Source organism: Mesoplodon densirostris, chromosome 8 (assembly GCF_025265405.1).
Source record: "Mesoplodon densirostris isolate mMesDen1 chromosome 8, mMesDen1 primary haplotype, whole genome shotgun sequence".
NCBI classification, from domain to species: Eukaryota; Metazoa; Chordata; class Mammalia; order Artiodactyla; family Ziphiidae; genus Mesoplodon; species Mesoplodon densirostris.
This window is the reverse complement of record NC_082668.1, coordinates 40,548,298-40,572,443: the sequence shown is the minus strand read 5'-3', so window position 1 is coordinate 40,572,443 and position 24,146 is coordinate 40,548,298. Positions and strand designations below refer to the sequence as shown.

The 24,146-nt window shown below is 37.0% G+C and overlaps 1 pseudogene; it reads left to right on the top strand.

Annotated features, from left to right (window-relative positions):
• The window catches only part of LOC132495490 (coiled-coil domain-containing protein 150-like), an 83,893-nt pseudogene that overhangs the window by 47,477 nt on the left and 12,270 nt on the right, over positions 1-24,146 (top strand).

Here is a 24,146-nt window from a genome sequence, read left to right as displayed (position 1 = left end):
ACAGTTTATTGAAGAGACTACCTTTTTCCCATTGTATATTCTTGGTTCCTTTGTTGTAAAATAATTGACCATATATGTGTGGGTTTCTTTCTGGACTCTCTGTTTTGTTCCATTGATCTATGTTTCTCTTTTTATTCCAGTACCATACTATTTTGATTACTGTAGCTTTGTAGTATAGTCTGAAGTCAGGGAGCATATGTGAACTCCAACTTTGTTCATTTTTCTCAAGATTGCTTTGGCTATTCAGGATCTTTTGTGGTTCAATATAAATTTTATGATTATTCTAGTTTTGTGAAAAATGTCATGCGTTTTTGATAGGGATTGTATTAAATCTGTAGATTGCTTTGTGTAGTATGGACATTTTACCAAAATTTCTGTGAACATGGGATATCTTTCCATTTCCTTATATCATCTTTAATTTCCTTCACCAGTGTTTTATAGTTTTGGAGAGTATAGGTCTTTCACCTTCTTGGTTAAGATCATTCCTAGGTATTTTATTCTTTTGGTGTGATTTTAAACAGGATTGTTTTGCTTTCTCTTTGTGATTGTTCATTGTAAGAGTATAGAAAAGCAACAGATTTCTGTATATTAATCTTGTATCCTGCAACTTTACTGAATTAATTTATTCTAATAGTTTTTTGGTGGAGACTTTAGGGTTTTATATATAAGTATAATGTCATCTGCAAATAGTGACAGATTTACCTTTTCCCTTCCAGTTTGATGCCTTTTATTTCTTTTTCTTGTCTGATTCCTGTGTCTAGGGTTTCCAATACTGTGTAAAATATAAATGGGAAGAGTAGGCATCCTTGTCTTGTTTCTGATTTTAGAGGAAAAGCTTTCAGCTTTCCAACATTGCGTATGATGTTAGCTGTCGGTTTGTCATAAATGGCCTTTATTTATGTTGAGATATGTTTCATCTATGCCAAATTTTTTTTTTTTTTTTTTGCGGTATGCGGGCCTCTCACTGTTGTGGCCTCCCCCGTTGCGGAGCACAGGCTCCGGACGCGCAGGCTCCGGACGCGCAGGCTCAGCGGCCATGGCTCACGGGCCCAGCCGCTCCGCGGCACATGGGATCCTCCCAGACCGGGGCACGAACCCGTATCCCCTGCATCGGCAGGCGGACTCTCAACCACTTGCGCCACCAGGGAGGCCCTCATCTATGCCAACTTTGATGAAAGTTTGTATCATGAATGTTTGTTGAATTTTGTCAAATGCTTTTTCTACATCTGTTGAGATGATCATGTGATTTTTATCCTTTGTTTTGTTAATGTGGTGTATCACATTGATTAATTTGTAGGTATTAAACCATCCTTGCATCCCTGGAATAAATCCCGCTTGATCACGGTATATAATCCTTTTTATAATTGTTGAATTCAGTTTTCTAATATTTTGTTGAGGATTTTTGCAACTATATTAATCAGAGATGTTGGCCTGTAATTTTCTCTTTTTGTGTGGTGTCTTTGTCTGATTTTGGTATCAGGATAATCGTAGGCTCATAGAATGAATTTGGGAGTGTTCCCTCCTCTTCAGTTTTTTGGAGTAGTTTGAGAAGGATAGGTATCAGCTCTTCTTTATATGTTTGTTATTGATAGAATTTCCCTGTGAAGCTGTCAGGTCCTGGACTTTTGTTTGCTGGGAGTTTTTTGATTACTAATTCAATTCCACTACTAGTGATCAGTCTGTTCAGATTATCTCTTTCTTCCTCATTCAGTCTTGGAAGATTGTATGTTTCTAGAAATTTATCCATTTCTTCTAGGTTTTCCAATTTGTTGGCATATAGCTATTCATAGTATTCTCTTCTGATGTTTTTTTGTACCTCTGTGATATCAGTTGTAATTTCTCCTCTTTCAGTTATTATTTTGTTCATTTGTGTCCTCTGTCTTTTTTTCTTAAAGTGCCTGGCTAAAGGCTTATTGATTTTATTTATCTTTTAAAAAAAAACAGCTCTTAGTTTCATTGATCTTTTCTATTGGTGTTTTTTTTTTTAGTCTCCTTTTCATTTATTTCCTCTCTGATCTTTATTATTTCCTTCCTTTTGCTGACTTTGGGCTTTGTTCTTTTTCTAATTCCTTTAGATGGTATGTTAGGTTGTTCATTTGAAATTTTTCTTTTTTCTTGAGGTAGTCCTGTGTCGCCATAAACTTCCCTCTTAGGACTGTTTTTGCTGCATCTTGTAGATTTTGGAAAGTTGTGTTTTTATTTTCGTTTGTTTCAAGGTATTTTCTGATTTCCTCTTTGATTTCTTTACCTACCCATAGGTTTTAATAGCATGTTGTGTAGTCTCCACATGCTTGTGGTTTTCCCATTTTTCTTCCTGTAGTTGATTTCTAGTTACATACCATTGTGTTCATAAAAAAATGCTTGATATAATTTCTGTTCTCTTAAATTTGTTGAGACTTGTTTTATGGCCTAGCATGTGATCTATCCTGGAAAACATTCCATGTGCATTTAAATTTTATTTTTTATTTTTTAAAATTTTTGGCTGCATTGGGTCTTCATTGCTGTGTGCAGGCTTTCTCTGGTTGTGGCACGCAGGGGCTGTTCTTCATTGCGGTGCGCAGGCTTCTCATTGCAGTGGCTTCTCTTGTTGTGGAGCACGGGCTCTAGGTGCACGGCCTTCAGTAGTTGTGGCATGCGAGCTCCAGAGCGCAGGCTCAGCAGTTGTGGCACATGGGCTTATTTGCTCCGTGGCATGTGGGATCTTCCCAGGCCAGGGCTCGAACCTGTGTCCCCTGCATTGGCAGGTGGACTCCCAACCACTGTGCCACCAGGGAAACCCCCATATGCATTTAAAAAGAATGTGTATTCTTGTTTTTGGACGAAAGTCCAGTAGATATCTATTAAGTCCAACTGGTCTAATGTGCCATTTAAGACCACTGTTTCCTTATTGATTTTCTGTCCATTGATACAAGTGGAGTGTTAAAGTCCCGTACTATTATTGTATTGTTGTCATTTTCTCCCTTTATGTCTGTTAATATTTGCTCTATATGTTTAGATGCTCCTGATTAGGTTCACCTGTTTTATGTACATATATGTTAATGAAAGTTAATCCTATTCTTGTACAGATCCCTTTATTATTATATAATGCTGTTTGTTGTCTTTTGTTATAGACTTTATTTTAAAGTCTACTTTGTCTGATATGAGTATTGCTACCTCAGCATTTTTTTCTTCTTCCATTTACATGAACTATCTTTTTCCATCCCCTCACTTTCAGGCTGTGTGTGTGTCTCTGAGATGAGTCTCTTGCAGGCAGCATATAGATGGGTCTTCATTTTTATCCAGTCAGCCACCCTATGTCTTTTGACTGGAGCATTTAGCCCATTGATATTTAAAGTGATTATTGATAAGTGTGTACTTATTGCCATTTTGTCACTAGTTTTCTGGTTGTTTTTATAGTTCTTCTCTGTTATCTTCTTCTTTTACTTCCTTCCCTTGTGGTTTGATGATTTTCTTTAGTGGTGTGCTTGTATTCTTTTCTCTAGTTTCTGTGTATCTATTGTAGGTTTTTTATTTGTGGTTACTGTGGAGTTCATATATGTTGACCTAGAACTTTATGTGCTTATTTTAAACTGGTAGTCATTTAAGTTCAGATACATTTATACACTTTTTAAAAGCTACATTTTTTATCCCCCCCCCCCACATTTTGTGTTTTCAATGTCATATTTTACATATTCATGTCTATCCCTTAACTATTTATTGTAGTTATGGTTGATTTTATAATTTTTGTCTCTTAATCTTGTACTAGCTTATTTAAGTAGTTGATCCACAACCTTTATCTTATATTTGCCTTTACTAGTGGGATTTTCCTTTCCTATAAATTCTTCTTGTAGCCTTTTCCACTTAGAGAAGACCCTTTAACACTTGTAACATCAGTTAGATGAGCTCTCTTAGTTTTTGCTTCTCTGAGAAGTTCTTCAACTCTCTTTCAATTCTGAATAATAATTTTGCTGGGTAGAGTATTCTGGCTTGTAGGTTTTTCCCTTTCAATACTTTAAATATATCATGCCACTCCCTTCTGACCTGCCAAGTTTCTATGGAAAAATCAGCTGATAGCCTTACGGAGGTTCCTTTGTGTGTTACTCTTTATTTTTTTTTCTTGCTGCCTTTAAAATGCTCTTGTTAACTTTTGCCGTTTTAATTATATGTCTTGGTGTGGGTCTTTTTAGGTTCATCTTTTTTGGAACTCTTTGTACTTCCTATACCTAGAAATCTGTTTCTTTCTTCATCCTCAGGAATAATTTTTTTCAGCCATAATTTCATCAAATACATTTTTAACCTTCTTCTCTTGCTCTTCTCCTTCTAGGACCCCTAAAATGGGAATGTTGTCCCAGAGGTTCCTTCAACTATCCTCATTTTTTAAAATTTGTTTTCCTTTTTGCTCTTCTGAATTGGTGATTTCCAATATTGTATCTTCCTGATTACTTATGCATTCTTCTGTATCTCCTAGTCTGTTATTAATTCCTTTTAGTGTACTTTTCATTTCAGTTATTATGATCTTCAGCTCCAACTGGTTCTTTTTTATATTTTCTAGTCCCTTGTTAAAATTCTTACTCTGTTCATCTATTCTTTTCCCAAGTTCAGTTAGCATTCTTATTACTAATGCTTTGACCTCTATATCTGGTAAATTATTTATCTCTATTTCATTAGTTGTTTTTTCAGGGGTTTTTTTGTTCTTTTGTTTGAAATAAATTCTTTTATCTTCTCATTTTGTTTTACTTTCTGTATCTCTAGGTAAAAGTTACTTATCCCAAACTTAAAGGGGTGTCCTTGTGTGGGAGTGTCCCTGTGCAGTCTGCTCGTGTCCAGTGGCTTTGTTGGGAGAGCTGAATCTGAAGTGAGCACAGGTTACATCTTCCCCCAGGGTGTGCTGGCAGTTACCACCTTAGTGGGAGGTAGGGCCAGAGACGGAGGGGCTAGAGCCAGAGCCAGGTGTGAGCTGGCATTTCTCCTCTGCTCAATGGCTGTAGCCACCCTATCAGGTGTAGGGCCAGGTATCAGGGTGCTGGAGCAGAAGCCCTAAGGGTCAGGTCCAGGCTGGTTTTGTTCCCTCTTAAGTGTGCACTCCCTCTCCCCTCCAGCAATGGCAGCCTTTGCCCTAGTGGGCAGCTGCATCAGAGCAAAAGGGTCCAGAGTAGGTGCCTGGCATGGGCTGGGGTATGCACTGGGATGGTCCCAGCACGTCAGTAGGAGTTCCAGGTAGCTCCTGCCCCACCACTTCTGCACACACTGGTAATGATTGCCCTCACCCTATTCAGATGTAGGGCCCAGTCTGAACTGCTCCATCTCTCCCAAGTGCTTATCCTCCTTGACAATGGCAGCCTTTACCTAGTGGGGAGCTGCTCCACAGCAAGAGGGGCTGGAGCTGGCATCCGTGCAGGCTAGGGCAGCTGTTGGGGTGGTCTTGGGAAACCGGCCAGAGCCCCAGGCCATTTTTAATCTGTTTCCTCTACCTTGTTCCTGGGAGTAAGCAAGCGTGTGTGCACTCTTCAGGAGCAGAGTCTCAGGTTCTTACAGCTCTCTGGTATGTCCCACTGATTTTCAAACCAGCTAGTGGGATTCATCTTTCCATTGTTGGTCCCCAGGACTGGGGTTCCTAATATGTGGTTCAAGCCCCAAAATCCCCAGGGAGGATCTCTGAACCTGTGATATCCCCTCCTCTTCTGTATCCCTACTAGGGACATAGGTCCTGACCTGATCACTTCTCCCTTCCTACCAAACTCTGTGGATCTTTCTTTGCAGCCTTGGTTGTAGACATCTTCCTGCCAGTCTCCAGTTTGTTTTCACTGAGAGCTGCTACACATATAGATGTGTTTTTGATTTGTTTGTAGGGGTAGGTGAGCTCAGCATCATCCTACTCCACCATCTTGATTCCCTCCATCGCATATGTTTTCCTTTTTGCAGAATTTTTATAACATTCCTAAAAAGAAATAACCCTGGAAATTGAGAGGCAAGGCAATAGAATTGACTTGTGCATGAGATGATACTGTTCTTTCACTCCATGTGAGTTTTGTCCCTAAAGTATCCTCAGAGCAGGAAGCTTGCCACTAATAAGGGTAGACCTGCCTTAAACCAACTTCAGTAGAAACACTGAAGTCTAAATTAGTGGTTCTCAGCCTTACCTACACAGTAGGCTCCCCTGGGGAATTTTAAAAACTCTTCATGCTAGGAAGTGTATGATGTCTGCCATTTACTTTGAAATGAATCATCAAAAAAAGAAAAAAGAAAATAGTTTGGTAGATTGATACAGGAAATGATGGATGGATATATGATAAGTAAGTATAAAAATGTTAATGGTTGAATTTGAATGGCAGGTGTATGCACATTTCAATTTTTCTGTATATATAAATTTTTTCATAATAAAATATAAAGGGAAAACTCCCCATGACTGGGCTTGCACCCCAGAGCAATTAAATCAGAATCTCAGGAAATAAGTCATAGGCTTCAATACTTTTTAAATCCCCGGTGATTCCAATGTGCACCCATAGTTGAGCACCACTGGACTGAATGGTATGAAGTGAAGTCTGGTTAGCCTTGGCAGCTATAGAGCTGACTGAATAAGTAATCTCCCTAGAGATTTGCCAAACACCTCAGTGTTAATCTTATCTCATCTTCCCAAAGGACTTACCATAGGGTTAGCAGACAAGATCCAGCCCAGAAATGGCAGGTGATCTGAAAGGCAGTTGATAAACCATGGTTGTGAAACAGTATGTTGTCCAGTAAAAAGATAAAGCTGGGCTTCCCTGGTGGTGCAGTGGTTGAGAGTCCGCCTGCCGATGCAGGGGACACGGGTTCGTGCCCCGGTCCGGGAAGATCCCACATGCCTCAGAGCGGCTGTGCCCGTGAGCCATGGCCGCTGAGCCTGCGTGTCCAGAGCCTGTGCTCCGCAATGGGAGAGGCCACAACAGTGAGAGGCCCGCGTACCGCAAAAAAAAAAAAAAAAAGATAAAGCTATTTGGCCACTATTTGTGTGCTTTTAATTAATATTTTCCAGAGGCAGCGATGCACTTAAATATAATCATCTATACTTGTGTAACCTTGCACAAGTCTTAATTTTCTTGTTTCATCTTATTCACCTATGAAATGAGCTGGGGAAGTACACCTCTCTTATTTACTTCTCACTGGGAAAAGTGATCAGTGTAATAGGCTGGGTATATACTTTCTCCTTTGTGAAACTAATCATCTCGTAGAAGCTGTGGCCCATGATTTTGACCTGCTTTTAGCTTTCCCAAGAGAAATGAAGTATATTTTTAAGTGGGTGAGAAAACTCTTAAATACTCATAGCCAAATCTTAAACCCTTGATGCCAAACTTTAGCTGGGAGTTGAATACATTTTAAGATTTATTAGTGAGTCTGGTGTTACCTATATAACCTTTTAAACCTTGATTACATGTTAGAGATCATCCTTATAATCTTAAGGAAAATACATGCCTTTTTTTCTGTCCATATTCCTGTAATAAGGGCTGAACCTTTTTGATAGCCTTTGAAAGGTGAAACACTTTTGAAACTATTGATTCACTGGTGTTTTTATGTCATGCCTTGGGTTGGCACATTCCAAAAGGCACTGACCTCATCAGCCCAAGGGAAAGTGCTCTTATATAGCACATTATTTTCTTTTTTAATTGACAATCTTGTGTTAGTTGCTGGTGTACAGCAAAGTGGTTCAGTTTTATATATATGTGTGTGTGTGTATATATGTTCTTTTTCATATTCTTTTCCATTATACTTTATTTAAAAATATTAAATATAGCTCCCTGTGCTACATAGTAGGACCTTGTTGTTTATTTTATACACAGTAGCTTGCATCTGCCACTCCCAAACTCCTAATTTATCTCCCCCCCCCCCCACTTTCTCCTTTGGCAACCATAAGTTTGTTTTTTATGCCTGTGAGTCTGTTTCTGTTTTGTAAATAAGTTCATTTGTATCATATTTTAGAGTCCACATATAAGTGATATCATATGGTATTTTTCTTTCTCTGACTTACTTCACTTAGTATGATAATCTCTAGGGCCATCCATGTTGCTGCAAATGGCATTAGTTCATTCTTTTTTATGGCTGAGTAATAGACCATTGTGTGTGTGTGTATATATATATATATATATATATATATATATATATATATATACACACACACACACACACACACACATACATATACACACACACACATCTTCTTTATCCATTCCTCTATCGATGCATATCTTGGTTGCTTCTATGTCTTGGCTATTGTAAATGTATAGCATATTACTCTCACAAGATAATCTAAAAGAAGAGCTACATATTAAATGTAATCAAAACAATAGTCTGCTGTGTGTTCTCTCAATTGGATTATAATCGATTAAAATATTACATGTGAACCATATTAGATAAAATATTGTATTGTCAAAATTGACTTAATGATGTAAATACCGGGTTTTACGTGTTAATGCAGACTGTCAGAAACTGTCACCTCACACTCAAACATGATTTCAGTTTCATATATGGTGCTGTATACTATTGCATTATCTAAATATGCCCAAATGTATCTATCCTTTCTTATGTCGATGGAAATTTAGGCAGTTTTCAGTTGTTTGCAAATAATGCTGATATGATTAATTCTTGCACATGTCTTTGTACTCATCCAAAATATTCTCTATTCTAGGTATAATTCTTAGGAGAATTGCTGGGTTGCATGATGTACATAAATTGAAATTTACTGGAGTTTTTCAAATTTCTCCGAAAAGTAATTATACCAGTTTAGAAAGCAGTCTATATAAGAGGATGTAGAGTGACATGTGTTAACATGGATGAATCTCATAAAATAATACTACATACTGTTGAGGGATACATTTATAGTAAAATTATTTAAAAGGAATAGGGATGATAAAACACCGAATTCAGGATAGTAGTTAACTCCGGGATGGAAGAGATTTAGTTGGATTAGGCTACACAGAGGGTTTCAACTATATTAGTAATGTTTTATTCTTTTTAAGTTGAGTGATGAATAGAAGGGATGTTGCTATATATGCCTGAAAGATTTCCAACATTTTTTAAAAATAAATTTATTTTATTTATTTTTGGCTGCATTGGGTCTTCATTGCTGCATGCAGGGCTGTCTCTAGTTGCTGTGAGCTGGGGCTACTCTTCGTTGCGGTGCATGGGCTTTTCACTGCGGTGGCTTCTCGTTGCAGAGCACGGGCTGTAGGCCCGCGGGCTTCAGTAGTTGTGGCTCACAGGTTCTAGAGCGCAGGCTCAGTAGTTGTGGCGCACAGGCTTAGTTGCTCTGCAGCATAGGGGATCTTCCTGGACCAGGGATCGAACCCATGTCCCCTGCATTGGCAGGAGGATTCTTAACCACTGCACCACCAGGGAAGCCCCACACCTTTTTCTTGTCTTTAAACATACGTTAGTGCTTTATGCTCACTTTAATCTACCACTGGCCCCATCACTCTTATACCAACTAGATTCAAATATTATGTTAGCTGCCTAGCCCCTTAGGAGCAGCTGCATTTGTGATCTTAATTTAGAGATTATTTAAAGGTTTTGTTTGTTTTGTTTTAATAAATTTTTATTGAACTATAACATATTATACAGAAAAGTACACAGGATACAGTTAATGGATTTTCACAAAGTAGAGGTAACCATGTGACCGGCACACAGAATATTCCCAGCACCCAGAACCCATTTCATAGCCTTTTTCAGTCACTATCCCCCATGATGTTACTATTCATCATCCTGACTTCTAATACCCCAGATTAATTTTTGAACTTTATATAATAATACAGTATATAGTTTTTGTGTCTTGTTTCTTTCACCCAGCATTATAATTGAGAGATCCATCCATGTTGATTGTTGTTGTACTTCTTTGATTTGAATTGCTTCATGGAATTATATGACTATTATTAAGGGTGCTGTGCTGAAATGATCAGTTTTATGAATGTATTTTCATACTTCTAGTCAAAATACATAACTCTGGCAGTTTAGGTTGTTTCAACTCTGTAGCTCATTTCAAACTTCGGGGTAACGTTGTAGGCTTGTCCTACTTTATTTCCAACTTATCATATGTATCGAAGAAGAAAAAACTTAGGAAATTTATTAATAGCATTAATTTAGAATACTTGCATTATAAAACACATAAAAATAAGGGCTTCCCTGGTGGCGCAGTGGTTGAGAGTCCGCCTGCTGATGCAGGGGACGCGGGTTCGTGCCCCGGTCCGGGAAGATCCCACATGCTGCGGAGTGGTTGGGACCGTGAGCCATGGCCGCTGAGCCTGCGCGTCCGGAGTCTGTGCTCCGCAACGGGAGAGGCCACAACAGTGAGAGGCCCGCGTACCACAAAAAAAAAAAAAAAAAATTTCCTTTTCATCCATTTCTTAGGTGTCTCACAGTTTCTATAGTGTTATGTTTTTATAGTTTTATATTAGAAAATATATGTAAGGGGCAATATTAGGGTAGGAGATTAAGAAGTACTACTGTGTATAAAATAAGCTACAAGGATATATTGTACATTACATGGAATATAGCCAATATTTTATAATAACTATAAATGGAGTATAATCTTTAAAAATTGTGAATCCCTATGTTGTATAGTTGAAACTTACATAATATTATAAATCAACTATACCTCAATTTTTAAAAATATGTATCTCTATATATTTAGATCATTTGAAACAATAGGAGGATATGACCTTGACCTAAATACTGGTATTTCCGAGACTGCCTGGTAAGCTAGCTTTGGAAGCTACTTGGATTTTAATGACACAGAAACATCAGATCTCTGAGGGCAGCAGGATTTATTTGCTTCTGTGTTCTTCCCCATTTCAGTGTCCTGAATTAGAAATTCTTCCAAAAAAGAAACCCAGTATAAAAAGTAAAGTGCTTTATAGATGAGAACATGCCATCTGACAAGTTTCAGGGCATTTTATTGAGTACTCTGAGGCTGGGGGTAGCATAAGTTACCTGAGAAATATTGTGGAATAAGGATATTCTGTGTTTTGTTTGAAGAGAGGCAAATCTAAAATTCTTGAGTGTTCATCAGTATTTTCCACTGAGTTCTAAGGTTAACAGCAGTTTGCTTACGTTTAAAATGAGAATAAGTGTTGCATCAATACCTCTCTTTAGAGGAAGCCATTCTAATTCTGAACCTTAAGTGAATACACTTAAGGGGGAGCCATGGAACATGTTTTATACTGTACACTGTGGAAAAGAGCACCAGAAACAGGCAAAGATGAGAAAAAGGATTCTGCTGATGGAACAAGAGAGATTTCCTAAGACAAAATGTGTTTTCATGTGTTTCTAAAAAAAACTAAGTATTAGCACTCAAATTTTAACAGTTCTTGAAAACAATTAGTGGCTACCACCAAGAGGAGTTTGCCCTTCAGAGGTGGGAAACAAGAAAAGATACTGAGAGAGGAAAAAGTTGATTTAAATTAAAAATTTTGGATGAAATTTTTTCTGATTCAGAGATAGGTTCAGTAATGTTAATTGTCTATTTGTATTGAGAGGGTTGGGAATAAGAGGAAGAAAATGTAGAAAAACACACAATTTGGAGATTTGTGAGTAAATATTAATGATTTTATTCCCCCAAATCATCTTTTCTTTAAAGTGAAAGATGTGAGTAGTCAGCTTTATGAGTTAGTTTTCAAATAATAATTCAGCCTATAAGAATTCTGTTAATTCAACTTTCGTAATTCTCTGTGGGTAAACACAAGACTCTTGTCTCCTTACATATTGACAATTCTAATTATCCGTACTCAGAAAGGGTTTTGAATACTAGATACCACAATTTCTTTAAAATTGAAATATTTTACCCACAAAGTCTCACTGTTATATTCATGAGTCATGTTAATTTGGAGTTTCCATAAATGCTATAAACCAAATGAATTACTCAGTACATCTATAGGGCTATAGCCTATTTTATTTGTTGAAATAGCAATTTTAGTTGAAATAGCGTCATTAGAAAAACAGGATCGCTTTTTACAAGTTTTAAGGGTTTTTTTTTTTTTTCTGCAAAGCTTGTGACATCTTTTTTTTTTCTGTTTTGGAGTATATATATATATTTCGTTAATGAGACTTGTTTTTTTATTCTTCTGTTTTTCCTCTAGATAAAAGTTAAGCAGCTAGAAGAACAACTACGTTCTTTTACTGAAACTAGTTCACAGAACGACCATCTACGCAAGTTGAATAAGGCACTAGAGGGCAAATATGCTCAGGTGTGATTAATAGCTATAAAACAGATTGCTTCTATGTTGTTTTAATTAGCTTTTAAGAAATTGGTGACTTTCTCCCCACCTCACCGTATGATCCCAGAAAGATGAATATTCTCTCACTTGACTCAATTTATCAAAAATATTTTAAACACCCTCGATGTACAAGGTTCCACTCATCCACAGAAGAATTCATAAAGATGCCTGAAGCAGTATTGGGACATTCAACTTGCATGCTCTAATTGCAGGATTAGTAATGTACTCGGCAGACTTTATTATAGAATAGAAGGTTATGCCTTTCAGAAACAAAATAGATTGTATTGTGAGCATGCATAGGGAACATCATCATGATGAAAGCATCGAGAATCTCTATCATAGAGGAAGTGGTTTTTCAATTTGAGCCTTAAAACTTTCGGCAGACGTGAGGAACAAGTATCTTTGGGTTTTTAATTACAGGCGAACGCAGAACTCATTGCCAACAAGATATACCTGCAATAGCGCACTTGAAAGAGGTATTAGTAGTGAAGGTGCTTACTTGTTAGCATGGTGGCTATTGAGACTGAGACTATTGAGACTATTAAAACTGTTCATAGGTCACATAACAATTTAACATGAACAGAGAAAATTAGACAAAGAAGATATCTAAAACATTTAGTGAAGAAAATAATCCAGGAATATGTTACTAAAAGAAAGTGATTCATTTCAATGACTTACAAATTTATCACATTATTTAATTTTAATTTTTAACAGTGTAAGCATGTGTAACTTCTTTAACTATAACGTTTGTGTATGTATACCCTTGGTAACCAAGCAACTAGAATGTGTCTTCAAATGGAATGCTGCTAGGGTTCTAACAGTCTGACTATACTGGTAAAGGGGACCTCATTAGACAAGCTTTGTTTCTTCATGAGGACATACTTTACACTAGTATTTTCTTCATTCTGAAAGCAAAGGAACACATTTTTAAGTATATTTTCCATCCCAGCTTCATTTAGAATATTGTGTTGTTTCTCATAGTAAAGGGGGCACTCACTGAAAAATAATTCTAGGTTTAGTGGATTTTGTCTTTTTAAATTGGTGATGCCTCCAAGAAGAAGGAAGTTTCCAGAGAGACCTGCATCTTCAAAATTACTTGAAAGCCATAGGCCCCGTGTCAACAATGTAAAGAAACGAAGTTTATCAGTTGTTTTGCCCAGGGTTAGGCCAAACCCTACACACCATGTGACCTTTGCACCTACCCTGACTTCTGTGAGGTCTTCTCAGGAGATCGGAGACTCTGAGATCTCTCTAAAGACTCTTTTGAATGCCATTAAAACCATGGAGGGAAGACTGGAAGGTAAAATAGACATTCTTGCCTCAAGACCATTAGAAAATGATGAGTCACCAAATTTTCTTCACCGGGATTCGGTAAGTGAAGGCCACAAATTAAATCATAAGGAAATTTCAGATTTATACAACAGTGAAGAAAAGTAGTAACATCTAGAAAGATAACGTTTGGAGGTGTGAGTAACAACATGGAAAGAACTTCTTCACAAACAGGAAAAACTGATGATGTAGATCAAAACCATCATTCTGGCTATTGCATACTTAGTTTTTGTTTTGGACACAGAAATGTCATATTTGGCTTAAGAGTAACCATTGAGATTTTTAATCTAATTTTCACTTTAAAAATTAATGCTAATAGTCTTAACATTTACCGTAAAATGGGTAAAGCCTGATTTTAAAGTAGAAATACATAAATAGAAGCCCTGAGAACTTGAACACTGGAAAATACTTTCCAAAGAAAACTTACTAGAGCATCCATCTTTGTTTGGTATTTAAAAATAGGAAGTACTATAGCTTGTCTTCTAGAGTTAACTACAATTTAGACCCTTTCTGTAAGCACTTTTGCTAGTGGCCTTTTCATTTTTATAAATATTTTATAAACACTGGTAAAATTATAAAAAACTATATGCTTCCTAATGTACTTTTCTAGAACAAAGTCCAATAGGTTTTCAAAACCTTATAAGTTAGCATCTTTGGTACTATTCTTGAATCCTTACAGAAGATGTTAAAGTATTTTTAATGTTACAGGTTAAAAGTTTTAAGGAAGTATAATATTGAGGAAGATGTGGGGAAAAGGCATTCTTCTTTGCTGCTGTTTGGAGTGCCCTTTTCCTGTGGAGGACAATTTGGCTTTATCACTCTACACCCACAGTTGTACTTTTTCCTACAGATACACTAGCTTGTACATAAGACATGTTTACAAGGTTACTTTCTGAAGTATTGTTTGTTATTAGCAAAAGACTAGAAACAACCAAAATTCCATCAGTAAGAGGCTGGCTAAATAAATCATGGTATATCCATAGTTTGGAATACTGTTTGAAGATATATTTATCTTAATCATAACATATCTACTATTAGGTTAAAACAGTCAAGGTTCAGAAGAGTATACAGAGTATTTTACTATTTGTGTGCAAAAGGGTTGGGGCGATGAAGTATACATATGTATTCACTTTTGAATAGAGTCTCTCTAAAATGAATCGTAATAAATTGGCAACATTATTTTCGAGGAAGGAAACTGAGTGGCTGGGAGATTTTTCACTTTATCCTTTTGTACCTTAAGAGTAATGTGAATGTGCTACCCTTCCAGAATAATTTTATGAACATTTTATTTTCAACAGAAGTAAAAGTAGAGAAAGGATGGTCTTTTCAACAAATGTGCTAAAGCAATTGGGTATCATATGCAGAAACAAAAAAACAAAATACCTTTGATCCATACCTCTTACCATATATAAAAATTAACTCAAAATGGATGAAAGCCCTAAAGGTAAAACCTAAAACTGTAAAACTTCTGAAACATAGGATGAAACCATTGTGACCTTGGATTACACAAAGATTTCTTAGATTTGACATCAAAAGCATGATCCATAAAGAAAAAATGTAACATTGACAATGTATGCTCTTCAAAGACATTGTTAAGAAAATGAAAAGCTACAGGCTGGGGGAAAAAAACATTTGCAAATCACATATCTGATAAAGGTCTTGTCTCCACAGTTTATTAAAAACTCTCAAAACTCACTAAGAAGGAAAAACAACCCGAAAAAAAAAGGCGCAAAGTATTTTATTTATTTGGTGAACACACGTTTCACCAAAAAAGATATACGGATGATAAATAAGCACCTGAAAAGATGTTAAACATCAGTCATTAGGGAAATGCAAATTAAAACTGCAGTGAGATACTACCACACACTATTAGAATGTCTAAAATTGAAAAACTGATTACCCCAAGTGTTAGTGAAGATGTGGAGGAACTCTCATACATTGCTGAAGGGAATGTAAAATCACTCAGCCACTCTGGAAAATAGTTTGGTATTTTCTTTAAAAGTGAGACATACTACTACCATACAACCCAGCCAGTCCACTCCTATGCATTCACCAAAGATAAATGAAAGCATATATCTACACAAAGATCTGTATACAACTGCCCAGAGCAGCTCTACTTGTAACAGCTTAAAACTGGAACAACTCAAGTGTTCAGCAGAACACTATTCAGCAACAGAAAGGAAGAAGTATTGATATATAAAGAAGAGTGAGTGAATCTCAAAATAATTGTGCTGAGTGGAAAATCATTCAAAAATGAGTACATAAAATATGATTTCATTTATATAAAATTCTAGGAAATAAAAGTGAATTGATTGTGACAGAAAACAGGTCAGTGGTAGCCTTGGGTGGATGTGTAGGAACAGGGAGAGATAGAAGTGGGGGAAATTACAAAAAGGCATAAGGGAACTTTTGGGATAATGGAAGTGTTCATTATCATGATTATGGTTTATACATATATCAAAATTGTACACTTTAAATATACATAGCTTATTGTATTTCAGCTATATCTCAGTAAGGCTGTTTTTAAAAATGTGAATGTATTATACTAAAATTAATTATTTTTAAATGTTTAAAATAACATTCTTGAAATGACAAAAACTGTAGCGATAGAGAACAAATTACTGGTTGCCAGGGGACATGGGATGAGTTTGGGGGAGGGTGTGAACACAGAGAAGTAGCACAAGTGAGTTCTTTGCGGCAGTGGAGCAGTTCTGTATCTTGATTGTCGTGATGACAGGAATATGTGCATGGGGTCAAATTACATAGAGCTATGTGCATGTGTGCATACACAGATGAATGCAGGTTAAAAAAAATGGTGAAGGGCTTCCCTGGTGGCGCAGTGGCTAAGAGTCCGCCTGCCGATGCAGGGGACACGGGTTTGTGCCCCGGTCCGGGAAGATCCCACATGCCGCAGAGCGGCTGGGCCCGAGAGCCATGGCCACTGAGCCTGCGCGTCCGGAGCCTGTGCTCCGCAACGGGAGAGGCCACAACAGTGAGAGGCCCGCATACTGCAAAAAAAAAAAAAAAGTGAAAATTGTAAGTTTTGTAGTCTAGTTAATCTCATTAAAGTCAATTTCCTGGTTTTAATGTTGAACTACAATATAAGATGTCATCATTAGAAGCAGGGAAAAGAGTGCATGGGGACTCTGCACTAATTTTATAAACTCCTGTGAGTCTGTATTTCAAGATAAAGTATTTTTTAAAAGAGTGGTATTTAGAATAGTATGATGAATCTGAAACAACTGTGTAGATATACTAAAAGTGTTTCAGAGATGTAAAATTCTAATACTTCTAACTAGGATTAGGACACTATTTAGAACACTTCTGTAACACTGTTTTCTTGACACTATTTAGTACTTATTCACCTTTGCTTTTATGATATTAATTTACGTTGTATTTTCAAATTCTGTGATAATCAGTTTCTCCCCCGTTTTTCATCTTAGCATCATTGTCTTATCTCCCTTACCTTCATTCTGCGCTTTCATAGAGATTGACATATATTAGAGATTTGCCCATGTTTATTAACAGATTTTTTTTTGCTTTGTAGTTTTAAGGGGAAAAACAGCTACTAAAGCTAGTTTTTATTTACAATAGTATATAAGCATATTTAATTAAACATTTTAAATTTGGTTTCTAAATTGCTGTGTCTTATTCTAATTGCTGATTTGACTGTGCTTTGGGAGAATCATTTATCATTTCTTTTTTTCTACTAAGGTGAAATCCATTCTTGAAAAGAAAGAAGGGGAGCTCTCACGAGTTGTGAAGGGTCGGGCTGCAGCCCTGAAAGAGAGTCAGAAGTTGAAACGTGACCTCGAAGCTTTGGAGGGCAGGGAGAACAAGAAGGCAAGACATCAGTCCTTCCTGAAGTCTGTTACTGAAATGAAGCGCTTCTGAAATCTTTCATGAGCCATATTCTTTCTTTTCTTGTTACCTTTAGTAAAAAAGAATGAGGATTGATCAGAGGAGGATTTTTTTTTCCCTAAAGAAAGGATAACTTTAGAAGAGCTCTAAAATATTTCCTTTAAAAATACATGATTTAGCTCCCAATGTTTTTTTTTCTTCCTGTCTTAAAATAATCAAAAGTCCTATTTTTTTCTGTTGAAACACATCTGACCTTGGTAATAATAACCACCTACTTATGTATTATTAATGTGATATAACACTGTTAAGATTTTATGTTAAGTCAAATTACCAAATGCTTTCTGCTTAACAGTGTGTGTACTTAGTGGGAAGAGAGGTAACATCCCAAACTTCTTGACAGCAGGTGCTAGATTTTGCCCCTCTGAAGAGGGCTGTGAGTCACATCATTCTTCAGCAGCTTCCACTTATGGTCCTCTTTCCTCAGATAATTCTGATGGGCTTCAAATGTGTTATCTTCTTCTGACCCCATGGTAAGATAGCTGAGGAGGGCTAGCACAGGCCAGTCTGGAACCACCTCTAGACCCAAGAAGCTGTTGGTCCTTATGTCTCTAGTTAATATATGTGCTGTGACACGACAATAGTTAGGATGCACTGCAGAGTTCTTCATAGGATCCATATGATCTAGGGTCTAGTTTTCTTTTTCTCAAAGTCAGAATAACTTAAGAAACAAAATAAATATAAAATATAATTTAATTATTCCTCTTAGCATTCTACCAGACCTGGTTTCCATACTCTTCTAGAAGTCATGGGACTCAGCAGAAGAATAACCAGAAAGGATCAAATATCTTTGTCTTATTTCATTTTCCATTAGGTGGGAAAATTTCAGCAACAACTGGCAGAAGCTAAAGAAGACAACTGCAAAGTTACAATCATGTTGGAGAATGTGTTGGCTTCTCACAGTAAGATGCGAGGCGCTCTGGAAAAAGTGCAAATAGAGCTTGGGCAGAGGGATGCAGAGATTGCAGGCCTCAAGAAAGAAAGGTACCAGAGATTATTTTTCTGTCTTTGTACTTGTATTTTTCTGCTGCCTTGTAGTAAAGAACAGAGTGCAGTCAAGAAACAGTCATTTTCTATTGATTCCCTTGTGAAAATAAAGTAGTAAAATGGTATTTAAAGAACTAGCAAATTCAGGAAAATCTGGAATTATAAATAAAAATGATATCCAAAAATTCTCATATTTTGTAGTGATGTAAATAAGTATGTATTCTAGAAATTCATGTGATATATGCTGTTTTATCCTTGCTGTTTCCTACACCATTTATACCTGCCCTTGGGTCTACAGAATGGTAATTGTCAAGATTAAAGCCAAGTGTCTACTTCTGTTTGAATTAATTATCCATTTATTAGTATCCTATTTATTTTAGATGAATCATTCTGAGAACTACTTTTAGCCATGTTTTATAAGTGAACTCCTTTAAATGTTTCAAAAATTACATAAAAGTTTCCCTTTTAGGTTAATGAACAAATGGTTTGAGTTTAATCAGACCTCTAAGACATATTTTAATACAGTAGTGGTGCATATTGCCTCTGTGTTGTGGGAGAACAAGTGAGTTTCATATTCTTCATTGTGCTTGTTTTTTTACATATTATGAATCTGTATTACCTCTGAACTTAAAAAAAGTCAAGGGGATGGTATTAAAAATAGTTTACTATTCACAATAAAATTCTGGGTAAAAAGCAGAAATCTCAACAGCAAGCCAGTCCATACAGAGGTGATATATTTTTGTACTAGTAATATATATAGTATAAAGTTACCAGCCCATGTTAGTCATTAACATGTACTGATACTTTAATATATAAAGCCAAACTGAATCATAAATGGGACAAGTTTTTAATCCATAGGAAAATTAGTTTCTTAACCTGAAGCTGAGGCTACTAATTGTCACCTGCCAACTCTCAGATATTCTGAGCATCTGTAGCCCACTGCATATGCCATTTGGGCTTCCTGGAAGGTGCCCTGTAACTCCCAGTGGTATCATTCCTAGATGGTACTTTTCTATGGTCACTCTCCCTGTGCCCTTCATTTACAGGGCTCTAAATCAAGAGCAGGTACAGAAGCTGGAAGCAGAAGTGGACCAGTGGCAGGCCAGAATCCTTGTCATGGATTTCCAGCACAACACTAAGGTAGAAGCCAGGTTTTTATAGATGATAATGTTGATATTTTTTATTTTATTGGGATATTGCTATTTTGGAAAAATGGAGTAAAACAATCGGGTAAATTTCCTTTCCATTCAAGTCTGAGTTTTGTACAGTGACATATTTCCAAATGGGGAATGGGTCTGTGATCTTACAGTGAACCATTTATTGGCAAACCAGGACCATAATTATGCCTAACTCTCTATCTTATATGGTCTGCATTCTTTTCATGTATTAATGCATAAGTGAAGTTAAAGGGCTTAGAAAACAACATAACTTTAGTCAGAAGTAGCTAGAGTGATCCCACTTAATAAGGAGGCACACTCACATGTTTATAGGTGTATACACACATGAATATGTATCTACACGTATGCACACATATAAAATAGAGATATTTCCTATAAAAAGCTTTTTCTAGAAGGATATACAAGGAACAGTTGCCACTTCTTATCTCTCTAGGCAGTGAGACCAGAGGGTCATAGGATCAGGAAGGGGAGTTTAACTGGTTTAAAACCTTAGAAATTAGGATAAATAAGTTGGCTCTATTTTCCAAAACTCTCTAGTGACCAGTGGAGCATACCCTTCCCACCACCTTCTAAGAGTCTCCTAAGGACTGTCTGTAATAAGTTCTCACATATATATATTCCAGGCATCTGGAGTCTTTGGTTCTGGTTCCAAATAATTATTGTTTCAAAGTTTAAAGAGTGAATATACAGTGTTATGGACTTCTTGTATCTCTTACAGTGGAATTAAAAACAATCTTCTTTCTTCTCTCTTTCAGATAGAGGCTCTACAAAAAGCTCTAGATGTAGCTAGAGAAGAACACAGGAAACTGGCTAAGAGCCTGGAGCAAGCTCTCCAGACAAATCATCAGCTGCAAACAAAGCTTTATCCTGTTCAGGAGAAATTGGAAAGCAAAGAACGTGAGCGACGGAATTTGGAAACCTTCATGTAAGGGCAGTATAGTCACAGTGGAATTAGGGAAGAGCCTCTGGGAGAGAAAGTTTGGCTAATTCACATAAACCCGTTAAACCCTTTTTCCCTACTTTGAGCTAGTACTCCCAGCAGAGCCATGTGAAGGAAGCAGGCGTAGTTGAGCAGAGCAGATATTAGCTGGCTGGGGTACGGTCCTTTTCAGCTCTTCCCTCATATAGTGTCGGTCTTCTTCTGTACATGAAGGTTTAAACCAAGTTGGAAGGGATACTTACATGTTTCTGCCAAACCTTTTCTATCAGAAGCTTATGTGTCCTTTAAAAGCATGATTTGGAAAAGGAGGAACAGAAGCATGGATGGGAATAACCCCTCCAGGAGTGGGATAATTCCATTTAAGCAGCTGCTAAACCATTCATTGTTTTCCATTTTTTTCCTGAGATTAGTTAGGTCAAACCCATCAAGTTCAGGTCAAGCCACTAAAGTTTTTGGTTAAACTTTATCTAGGCAAATAGGATTTAGATATTAATAACATCCCATGAAAATTTATACCCAAGGGAAATGCATTGTGCACGTGGATCTTTATTCCTTTCACGTAGTGAACATACTGATATAGCAGACAAGTATAAGCTAAAGCAAAGAAGGTATTTTTCATATTTGTAATCTGTACAAATTTTATATTCTGGTGAAATGTTGCTGGCTCAAGACTACTCAGTATTGGTTAAAACAAGAGCATGTGTTTCACTCTTTTGGGTGGATCTCTTTATATTGAATAACTTTTTGTTTTTTAATGCTGTAGGTAAATGCTTATTTCTTCTTCTTTCTGTTAATGAGTTCCAGATCAGTGATTTTTACCTGGTGGCTGATCTGCTTCTCATTGGTAAATGACGCCTACTAAGATGTTTTCTAAAGGTGATTTATCATGTCTCTTTTTCAAAACAGAGAACGGATGAGTGAAGAATCCAAAATAGAAGCAGAGTTGCATGCTCAACGCCTAAATGCTCTAAGAAAGCAGTTTCAAATTGAGAGAGAAACTGCAAACAAAGCAGCACAACGGGAAGTGACTGAGGTATGGAGGCAAGCGAGAAAAGTCTCCCTCTAGGTGAATGCCTTTGAAGAGGAGAACCAGCTACAGGAGTTCCGAGAATGGCTACAGTTGTTCTTTGGTCCTTCTAATCCCCCTTTTGCCAGCAAGCCAGATACGTCTCTATGCTGTTTGTAAATTAACACACAAAAAGTTTCTGATATACAGTTATCTGCCCAATGAAGGAATGCCTTGGTGACAGCCTTCCCATTGGAGAATAATAACTGAGTGGGAAGGAGGAGACCGCCATCTGCTAGACAGATGGCAAATCACCTGTCTCCTCAATTCACTTAACTAGCATCCATCATGCACCTATCTCCTCCTAAGAGGCACAAGTAAAAACAGCAGAAGATGTGGTCCGTGCTAAATTACCCCTTATTTAATTGTCATCTCCACTCTTTACATGAGACAACTAGGAAGACATCAGAAGATGTTTCCTGGATAGCTAGAAGCTGTGTACAATTTTAAAGGAATTCAGAAGTAAGGGAAAGTTTGCTTTAGGCTGGTTGGGTGATCGAAGAAGAGGGGAAGCTTGACGCAATTCTACAGGGTTGAGACTGGCAGAGCTGACAGGGCTGTGACACTCTATGTAAGAGGATGAACAAAGCTTAGTTACAGAAATAAATAGGACATGTGAGCAAAGAAAAAGGATTTGCCTCTCTTGGTCAGAGCAGAGACTTTAGGAAATTTCTGAGAAAAGGGGGTTAGCTTAGATGAGACCAGCTGGTAGATGGCCTTGACTCCCAGAATGTTGGATGGAAAGTATTAGGTAACAGTAGAGCACTGTAGGTTTCTGAGAAGGCTGTGAGCACAATGTTAGGTCAGTTAGTCTGTTAGCAGTGGAGAGTAGGTAAGAATGAAGAGAAACTGGAAACATGGAGGCTAAGGGGAACTAGAGCATTTACTCTGGGCTTCAGATGATTAGAGCCAAGCAAAGTGTTTCTGTTGAAAATAGAGAACAATCAAATCAAAAATCCATTTTAATTAATAGAAAAATCAGACACTAAATGTATCATAAGCAAAGGGGAGGGAGTAATTAAAATAATTCCAAGACTTGGTTGGGGTGGCCAGTCTGTATTTTGCCAAATTTAGCGTATTTAGCAATTGCACTTGACAGCGCACAGTCACAAAATCAGATTCAACCGTTTATATGATGCTTTGTAAATTGACAAAGCACTGTATAAGTGTTAAAAATATTACAGAAATAATTTCTGTGGGAAACAAAAATGGGCACTGAAATTAAAAGTACCTTTATTCAGAGAGAGTTGTTCAGAATATTTAAAAGTTTAAATCCTTTTAACAGGGATCAGTAAAGATGGTGAACTTGTGCAGGAGAGACCAAGGAACAGTATGAGTGTGATGTCTTGAGCAGTCAGTGGCAGGGGTGGGCTCAGGGTGCACTGTTTAAGACTCCCAGCGCTGCCTCTTATTAGCAATGTGTAAATTTACTATCTGTGCAGATGACTTCACTTTTGAGTCTCAGTTTCCTCAATCAAAATGGAAATCATCACAACTGCTTTCCAGGGTGGTTTTGAGGGTTAGTTTTTAGGGCTTACCCAGTTTTGACAAAGCTGTGATTGAGGTAATGGTGGAATATCTAACAGAAATTTAGTTGGGTGATAATAAAAGACTAACACTGTAGTGTGAGGTTAGGATCTGAGGGAATGAGCTAGTATAAAGAGAAAAGGTAACAAATAATTTTGACTTTTTTCTTTGACATGTTAAATACCAGCCACAGAGAATACCACCCTCCTATCGTCTCCCTCCTCAGCTGCCGTCTCTTCTTCCTAAAAATCCAGTGGTACTCATTTAAGGGCATAGGAGGGAACTCTGTAAAATGATTTAAGTAATGTTAAAAGATAAATTGAGGAATAATAAAATTAAGTTTATTTGAACAAAAATCAATTTGAATCAGGCAGTATGCAACTGATTGCAATAGACAGGCGCTCTGAGGAGTTGTATAAAATGAAAGACTTTTATAGGCAGAGGGGAGCAGGAACAAGGAAGTTATACTAGGCAAAAAAGTAGATTAGTTAGTAGTAGCAGAGTTACTTCCTTTAAGGGATGGCAGGGGTCTGTCAGGCAGATTACTCACCTAATGCTGATCAGGCCATTCCTGATTGACTGGTTTAAGAGTCCTTTTCTGGGAGAGCCAAAACTGTAATTAAGTCTCAGTTTGGTGACATAAGGTTTAGCATAAGTGACTTCATTGTGGGCCTGTTGTCTTGTTTTTAATAGTAATCACTATGTTATTTTTCCACTAGACAAGTTTATTAAAATTTCTAAACAAAAAGCAGTATTCATAAGAAGTATAAACTACTATGTAAATAAGCTACAAGGATATATTGTACAGCACAGGGAATATAGCCAGTATTTTATAATAACTGGAGTATAATCTATAAAAATTTTTAATCACTATGTCATACACCTAAAACTAATATAATATCATAAATCAACTATACCTCAATAGAAAAAAAGCAATATTATAAAAATACATGCAAGGATAGTCAATAACCGATAGGTGTATT